The following is a 9,948-nucleotide window of genomic DNA, read 5'->3' as shown; positions in this document are numbered from 1 at the left end:
TACATACTTGAAGCATTAGCAGATACTACGTTTTATGCATTCCACGCAATGTCTGGGTTCTGCAGATACATCCTTACCTTGGAGAGCTGTTATCTCTCGTGGTGTATATGTATAACTACAATGTTGTCTTTTACACCTTCAGTATCTCAATAAGAAAATAATTATTTCCACGTTTGATGATTTTATAATGCAGTTCACACTGTGAGCAAAGTGCTCACGCGCACAATTAAAATTACTTTTTAAGAGAACTGCTGTGTTAAACTGATCGTTTTGATTCGGGGTTTGAATATATTTTTTAGATTTAATATTTGAAATTCTTCCATGATTGGGAATCTCCGATCCATTTTTAATATATTGGGAATTTTCCTCAATGTGAATAGTTACACAGAGTTAAAACGTTATGCTTCTTTCTATCAATCTACATTTTTCAGCGTTTTTCTCATCTTTTACTTCAGTCTACTTTTATCTTTTCTTCTGTTGTTTACTTACCCGTTCGTAGTTATTTATCGAATAATTTGGGGAGTCTGCTGATTGAAAAATAAAAACCATGGCAATTATTGCGTATCATGTAAATAATAGTGTTTTTAATTCTTGCACTATGCACCAAAGCCCTTTATACTCTTAAACATTGTTTACCAATAATAATTGGTCAGAAATATTTAAAAATTTATTTCTTTTTTATGTAACATTGTCTAAATTATAATTATATTTACTGTTACTATTACTTGCTGTATATTAGTATAGATGTGTTTTGATTTTTGTATATTTTGTTAGGAACCATTACATTGTGATGTTAAAATTCAATGTTCGTGTATCTATCCCCTCCTGCAAAGATTCGTAGCCTAAGATACCAAGATGCCTGTCGAACTTATTAAAAACCGATATTAGGCATCACTGCTGGTCAGTGATAGTTCGGTATTTCGACTGTCAATTATAGAGGGCGGAACATATGTGTCTATAGAAAATCGGAATATATTAAACAATTAAATTTTATTATTTCATTCTACATTTTAACGCCGATGAGGCTACAATTAAAGAAATAGTTAGTAAAGTGATATTTTTTACTTTACAACTTGTTTAAGAATTAAAATAAGTACGAATTAAATCATAAAATTAATTATACAAATGTTAATTGAGGATCACGTCATAAAATTCATATAATTGTGTCTTTAATTGACCATAAAAAAACATAAGTAGTCTAAAAAGTATCTAAACTCACTTTAAAATCTGCCAGCAGTGAACTGAAAGTCATTCACCTCCTGGGCCCATATGTTATGGAAAGCATTACAAGACCCCAAAAGATCCAATTCCCTTCTTTTGTAATCAGCAGAAAAACAGTAAAATTTGATATGAAATATGAATACGAAATAATTTATGATAGGCTCGGTAATTAGCCATGCATTGAAACCCTGGGAAGAAAAGAAACATACCTCTATATACCATGATTAAAATCCACAAACGTGGCTTTTCACTACGCAACTATACTGATTAGACTAACTAGTTGACGTCGACAGCCATTATGACCACAAACTAAGAATGACTGAATTATAGGGAGAAAATAAGGCGTAGTCACAGTCTACGTAGTCTACGAAATAGTATGGGTACAGCAGTATCAAAAGTTTAAAGATTTAGGAAAATGGAAGGCTAAAACCTATTAGTTTGTATGTTATAAGTTGTAATTGTAATCAGACTATCGTTACATTTAAGGAGATTTATTTCCCATGGGCTATATAGCCGAAGTGTCTGCGCCTTGTTGCCGGTCAACAAATAAATTTTCAGCAGATAACTCAATACTCAACTGACACAATAGATATTCAATCAGAAAAGATCGGGATCGACTTTTTACCTTTAAAGATAGGACCTTGAGCGATTTCTGGGTCACATGTTTCTTGTTTTTAGCTGACTTTGGAAAGAGCGGATGGATGCTGGAAGGAGGGTGGACGGTGATGTCCCAGGCAACCAAGTGACGTCGAGGAAACGTCAGTTTTGGTTGAATATATACACGTGTTTGAACATTACGTCATATAGACGTCTTTTGTAAGTGATTTTAAATACGTAAGATTAATGACGTTAAAATACGTTTAAACAACGTTTTCATTTCAGACAGTTTAAGTCTGACGTCACAAAATTGGGAGGAGCTTGTTTGTATTACTCCAACCAATTTCGTTAAATAATGTTCATAAGAAATTTCTCATTTATTGTTTACGTGGTTTGTGTCTTGTGTAATAAAATAAGACTTTTCATTTATATGTTTAGTCGAAGAAACGTGTTAATTAAGAGATTTGTATTCGTTTTTGCTCAGCGAGTTAATTAATGCAATATGCTTCTTGACAACTGTTTGAGGTTATGTTTATTTTCTGTTAATGAACTAATTATTCTCGAGTTTAATTAAATTAATGTTTAGCCTTCTAAGATTGCTTCAGCAGTCTACAAGATTTAGCTATGAGATGGCAAAGAAAAATGACGCTCATGTACTACTGTATACAGGTATTCCAAAATGAGTTGTTCATGATTCTTTTTGATTTAATGGACAGCGTTAAATTAAGGCATTAAGTATGCTGGATAATTTGTTAATAAATTATTTATTAGTTTATATATGTTGTTTCAGTTTTGACTCAGTAATTAAGTAAGTATAGGTATACTTATATAAATAGTGAAAATTATATAATGCGAGGGCTGGTACAATCATGCAAAATCAATGTTAGATTGCATCTAATGCACAAGTGATCTTAAACAAATGGTAGTATAATATCTTCGACACATGGAACATAGAACGGGTTTCATGTTACCTATGTTTTGAAACATCTGAAAGAGGTCACTTTTTGAAAGTATTAAAGACGTTATTTTACCGACGTATAAAAGTCGTCACCTTTTTGACGTCAAATCGATGAGGCAAATACACGTGATTTTCAACGTCGGTAATACTACGTCATAAAAACACGTCAATTGGTCATGTTTATGACGTGTTATATATGTTATAAAAACGTCGTTTGGTTGCCTGGACTATGATTCTGCAATGATATATTTCGCATGCCCGAGCAAGAGATATCTAACGTTTAGTTTGCTCGCTACGTCGCTAAGTCTATATTCGTTGTCATCTTGTTAAGGAGGGTCGAATAATATTACGCTTAGTGTTTAGTTCTAACATTGATATTTTTTGAAGTTTATGTAGATCTGAGTAATGATGTTAGATACATATATTCCACCCGATATTAATGACAGTTCGAAAATATTAAAATACATATCTTCAGGTAGTTAGAGAGTTCCTCCACCACATTATTAGAATGTGCGGGATGTTCTTAGCTTAAATGGTTTAGATAAGGAGTATATTTTTTCAGTGGAGTCTTCATCAGACCAATTACGTAATTTCAGAGTGGCTAGAACAAAAGTTTGTTCTGCTATTTTACCGTATTTGTAACAAACTTCTAATAAAGTATAGAGTTTAGTTTTTTGTTCTAGTATCGACATATTAATTGTTGCCGTAGAGCGTAGGATGTTTATATCATAAATTAAAAAATATAAAAAGTATTACAACAAATTCATTCGTATTTTACAGATTGTATATTTGCTCTAGGTGTACTTCAAGATTTGGTCTTGCTTTCACTAAATATTGCTTTTTTATAATATTCCCATTTATTAAGTTCACCTAATAAGGAACACCCCTCTCTTATCTCGATGGGATACAATGTTCTACAAGAACAAAGTAGGTATAAGGGACAATCATACTAACCTTTACAGAAGTGTAGTCAGAAAATTATTTTCAGTTTAATGGAGTTTGAGAATAATTAAAGAAAGACCGTTAGTAATGGATGCCATCTATTAAAGATACCACTAGCTTATCATGTATAGCTAATATTGATAATCAAAGATCCTTCTGGGACACAGCAACGAGAAAATAATGCATAATATTCATTTCATAGAGTACACTAAAATTGCAATGCTTTAATAAATATCAATGCAGGACAGTCGAGAATAAACGAAGTAAAGATAAAGTTCCTAATATGTCGCCATATAGTCAAAATAATATGCATAAAAAAATGTAATCACTGATATTTAGGAGAAAAGTTGCAAGTAAACTGTAGATACACTTTGTAAGTCTTCCAGATTGTCCGCAAATACTATGGTATCGTCTGCATATCTGATGTTGTTTAACTGCTACCTGTTTTCAACCAGGTACATGTCGCAATTGACGTCTCTCGTATCTGTAGGTATCTCTGAAATAAGACTTGCACTGATAACAAAGGCTTTCTCGTACCAGCAGTATTTATGAAACCGAACTGGTTAGAGAAATTTGACTTTCACACAGTTTGTAAATTCTCTTATGGATTATACTTAGGAACAGTTTTAGATGACTCATGAGGCTTATCGTACGGTATTCTTCGCATTTCTCAGCTCCTGTTTTTTTTTAAGTGCAATAAACAGAAACAGCCATTCTGTTGGTATTTATCCAGTTGTGTATGTTGTTGAGTATATTTGTGATTATCGCTATATATTCGTTGTCGATTAATTTGAGTAGTTCGGCTTGTGTATTATCGGAGCCTGCTATCCTTGCGCGGTATTATTGCAGAATAAACTTCCTATTTCTCGGCCCATCATTTATCTCCCCTTCTAGCTCAAAGGTGTTATCTCTAACAGTTTCTCTAAACAGATAAAAAGACTAACATTTATCAACATTAATTGTCATTTTTCTAACACCGTACTGATAGAAGATTGTCCAGAAGGACTCCAGTAATGATGGATAATATTGTGGAAGCACAGTTGTAAGAACATCCATATGAACGCCCAATTTACAATACACGATACACTTTTAACCGTCTAGAAGAGCCTTTGTAATTGGGTCTCTAAATATTAATAGACACATAGAAATTCTGCTCCATGAACTAAAAAGCTGGAAACTTACAGATGTTACCAAAAGCTTAAAGAAAAACGCTCCATATTTATGCCTCGAGACTCTATAGACTTCTAATTCTAGCTTGGCATAAAAATGTTATTTATTACATAAATCATATACCAATCATATTTGTTTTTGTGTTCCTATGAATCTATGAAAACTAAAGGCTCTGTGGGTATTACAACAATTTATAGAATATATTTAAATAACCTCAGAAGAAAGTTTATGTTGAAGTTATTTGCAAAGTAGGTGGAAGGTCTGGATGGAATTCCTAGTAGGCACTCAGCAACATACAACAAATTTTCTACTGTTATGTATTTACTGTATTAATCTGAATAATATACTAATGTATGTATAGAGTGGTGAGCGCGCTAATAACGGGCAAAATAACGCAAAATATGGAAAACATAATACATTGTGAAATAAAAAGAGATGAAACTAATAGCAACGAATATATAGCCTATAGAAGAAGCTTTTATATGAAACAGATGGTCACGTTTATAAGCAGGCTTGTTGACGAGGGATGGTGCGGCCGCAGTGCGGGCGGTGGTGAGATGACGGTGACTACGGACGTTGTCAGATCTATGCACCTCCATAGCACCTACTCAGTTGGAACGCAAAATCCTATGCTAAAACGTTACAGGGCCGTACCTTTCTACTAGAGTATATATTCGTTGCTTATAGAGGTGAAAATTATCGATATAAACGTATACATTAACATTGCATTACATAGTTTCTCACCTTTAGACGTGTGTGACAGGAGTATTTTATAAAATTTTCATGTCACAGTGAGAGTTGTCATATTGATCCGATACGTATAAAGGTGTAAAACTATGTACCTAATGTAATGTTATTATTTTATACGTTTATATCGATAATTTCCATCTCTTTTTACTTCACAATGTATTATGTTTTCCATCTTGTGCGTTATTTTGTTGGTTATTAGCGCGCTCATCACTGTATAGTACCTACCTATAACAGTGATATTACTTATATTTTTGCTATACAGTTTAATGATTGCAGATTGCTTCAGTGATGGAGAAACCACAAGTCACTGTTTTGTACAAAATTAATGTCATATGTTTAATTTATACAATAAATCCTCTTTAACAAATGTACCATAAAACGTTTTATATATGTATTAAGCAGTTCAAGTGCAAGCATGTAATTGATGGATTCAACTAATGCTTGATAAAATATCATTTCTAAATGAAACACTGAAAACTACTTTTTTTCTAAATTTTCATCAAATTTATCAATTTTAGTTATATAGGTACATACCATTTTATAATAATTATGTGTGCATAAGTACATATTTCTGGGTTAACATTTCGTCTCTTATGTTGGTAAATAAGAATCATGTCTGGGTGTTTTATTTTATTGATTTCCCCGAATTGTTTTAAATATGTAAAAAATTGAACTTTTCAAACACTAAATTTGATGAGAATTTATAAACAGTAAATTTTAAATGATACTGGATATTATTTTACTCTTAAATTTTTCTATCAAAGTTTTTTCTTAATATACCAACTACTAACCCTAGATATTTTGCCTTCATATACAAAAAAACAGTACATATGTAGCAATTATTAGTTCATAGGAATATCTTACTAAAACATCTCTTATTAATAAAATGTTAAAGATTTTGTCTTTTATCTTTCTTTTCAATTTTACCTACAGAAGTTCGCAAAATTTATCAAAATTTACTAAAAAACTTGAACAAAACGAATAAATGAATATACAAATCAGGAAACAAAATTGACAGTTAAGCCAAAAACCGAGAAAGATAATGAATGCACTTACATTGTGCTGTTATGAAATCATAAATCTAATAAATATTTCACAATTCATAATATGCCGTACGAAAGAAATGAACGAGAACAAAAGTTGCTCAACTTTTACACCACAAAATTGGTGTAAAAAGAAAATAAACGTTTAAAAGTTTTGAAGCGAAATAGGAACAATATTGGCAACAAAAATATGTACAGAATAAGAAACAAAGATGGAAACATTACTACGGATAGAACCTAAATCCTCGAGGTTGCCGATTCCATTTATCGCGAAATATATGAGAGCACCAGTAAAAGGAAAGATCAGCCACTGCCCAAAATCAGAAAACCAGGAATAAAACTAATGCCAGAAATAACACTCTCCGAAGTCAAAACGACACTTTCAGAAATGAAAAATAACAAATCGCCTGGCGATGACGGAGTAGTGATCGAGGAGATCAAACTAGGTGGAAATAAAATTATCCAGGCTTTGGCCAAACTTTTCACCGAATGCATATACCAAAGAAAAACCCCTTTTCAATGGAAAAATGCAGTCATTGATTTATTACACAAGAAAGACGACATAACAGATCTAAAAACACTAGCGTCCTATCAGTTTGTACAACACATACCTATACTGCCCTGCTTAGTAAAAACGTCCGATCTACATTTTTCGTGATAAGGTTATTAGGACGTTTATTCTAAGTACAACGGCTATTAATTGTAGAAAGGACAAACAAATTTACGATTTTGTACGATTTGAGATGGCAGAAAAGGACTTTCTGACTAAGTAATAAGATGCTAAATGTCTAATAGTAGTGGATTTATAACCTTATCACGAAAAAATGAAAATTGTAGATCGGATGTTTTTACTAAGCAGGGCAGTATACATAGACTGGAAGCTAAGCTACACTTATTCTATCGCTTAGAGAAAAAGCTGGATTTAGATTGGGACTTGCTATACTCTGGGCTGATTAGTAAAATACAAGGAAAAGTTATTTACCAGCAATTTTATTTCTGGAATCGAATCTTGTGATTGTATAATATAATAATAATATAGTTATGCAAAGTCCGCAGATAGTGTGCTACTTTTTTTATAAACAAAATGCCGCCCGAAAATCGTGTTTTTTCAATTTTTGCTATATAAATCCAAAGATTCTAACTTTACACCAAAAACACTCAAATAAAAATTCACCGTAATTAAATTCTGAATAGAGACGAAATTACCGATTTACTTCGACGAAAAGTTTCCCCAGAAAATTCTGGTTTTTCCAATAAAATCTTTAATTTTCAACTAAAATTTTAGATAAGTAATTGTTTATCAATAATTAAATCACTTGGTAATATAAAATCTCTTTTTGTATAGATTAAAATTCCAGAAGACGAAGGAAATTCAATGAACAGTTTAGCAACAATTGAATTGTTAATTAAAAATTTACGGTAGCTATAATAACCACAATAATTATGATACATAAGAATAACTATGATTTTTGTCTAAAAAGACCCTGTACCTGTCTAATGCACTTTACAGAATTGAAATTGGACTATTTAAGCGGCCTCAGAAATATTTTAAAATTATAAACAATTTTTTGGCTTATAAAGAAATAGAACATCTCGGGAAATTTTAAATTAAATTAAATCATGAAAACGGTATTGGAAAAAAGCGGCAGGACGCTTCTTTTAAAAGAAAAAACGTTTAATTGTGATGAGTGGTTCCTGAGATACAACCGGTCAAAGTTGACCGGTATTTACGGCAAAGATATAAATAATGGGATCATAATTTTTGAACCATTACCTTTTTATTATTGTCCTATTTCTCCACACCAATTTTCATATCTTTAAAATACTCATAACATATATTATTATAATAAAAACTATCGATATTACGAGTGAAAATTGACAAAAATAGCAAAATTCCAATCAAAAATTAGGTTGGAGAAAATGTAATCTCAAAGTTCAAAATCGGTATACGTTAAAAAAAATGCATTTTATCGGCTTCCCATGTAGCAATTTTCTTCATTCTTTTCTTGTTCCCAAGTAACTCGAGTAGAGCCATCTAACTAACGTATTATTAAATGTCAAACTTGCTTTTGTTTTGTTATAATAGATTAATTTATTTATAAGAAAAGAAAACTACATATTTTTTCCAGTTGTAGACTTTTTTTTAGATAAACTTACTACAAGTGTACCTTTTAACGTTAAAAACACAAATATTCTCATTTGAAAGCTGCATAATTATTTAAACAATCTTTATTTAAACAAATTAAAAATTTTTGTTATAATAAATAAATTCATTTATTATAACAAAAAAAAAGCAACTTTGACATTTAATGCGTTAGTTAGATGGCTCTACTCGAGTTACTTGGGAACAAAAAAAGAATGAAGAAAATTGCTCCATGGGAAGCCGAGAAAATGCATTTTTTTTAACTTAAACCGATTTTGAAATTTGATATTACATTTTCTCCAATCTAATTTTTGATTGGAATTTTTCGATTTTTGTCAATTTTCACTCGTAATATCGATAGTTTTTATTATAATAATATATGTTATAAGTATTTTAAAGATATGAAAATTGGTGTGGAGAAAGAGGACAAAAATAAAAAGGTGATGGTTTGAAAATTATGATCCTATTATTTATATCTTTGCTGTAAATGCCGGTCAACTTTGACCGGTTGTATCTCAGGAACCACTCATCACAATTAAACGTTTTTTCTTTTAAAAGAAGCGTCCTGCCGCATTTTTCCAAAACCGTTTTCATGATTTAATTTAATTTAATATTTCCCGAGATATTCTATTTATTGATAAGCCAAAAAATTGTTTATAATTTTTAAAATATTGCTTTCAATTCTGTAAAGTGCATTAGATAGGTGTACTGTACAGTGCCTTTTTATACATAAATCATAGTTATTCCTATGCATCATAATTATTGTGGTTATTATAGCGACCGTAAATTTTTAATTAACAATTCAATTGTTGCTAAACTGTTCATTCAATTTCCTTCGGCTTCTGGAATTATAATCTATACGAAAAGAGATTTTATATTACCAAGTTATTTAATTACTGATAAACAATTACTTATCTAAAATTTTAGTTAAAAATTACAGATTTTGTCGGAAAAACCTGCATTTTACGGGGAAAATTTTCGTCGAAGTAAATCGGGAAAAACACGTATCTATGCAGAATTTAATTACGGCGAATTTTTATTTGGGTGTTTTTGGTGTAAAGTTAAAGTCTTTGGAGTTATAGAACAAAAATTTAAAAAACACGATTTTCGGGCGCCATTTTGTT

The sequence above is a fragment of the Diabrotica virgifera genome, chromosome 7 (assembly GCF_917563875.1).
Source record: "Diabrotica virgifera virgifera chromosome 7, PGI_DIABVI_V3a".
NCBI lineage: Eukaryota > Metazoa > Arthropoda > Insecta > Coleoptera > Chrysomelidae > Diabrotica > Diabrotica virgifera.
This window is presented reverse-complemented; position numbering follows the sequence as displayed.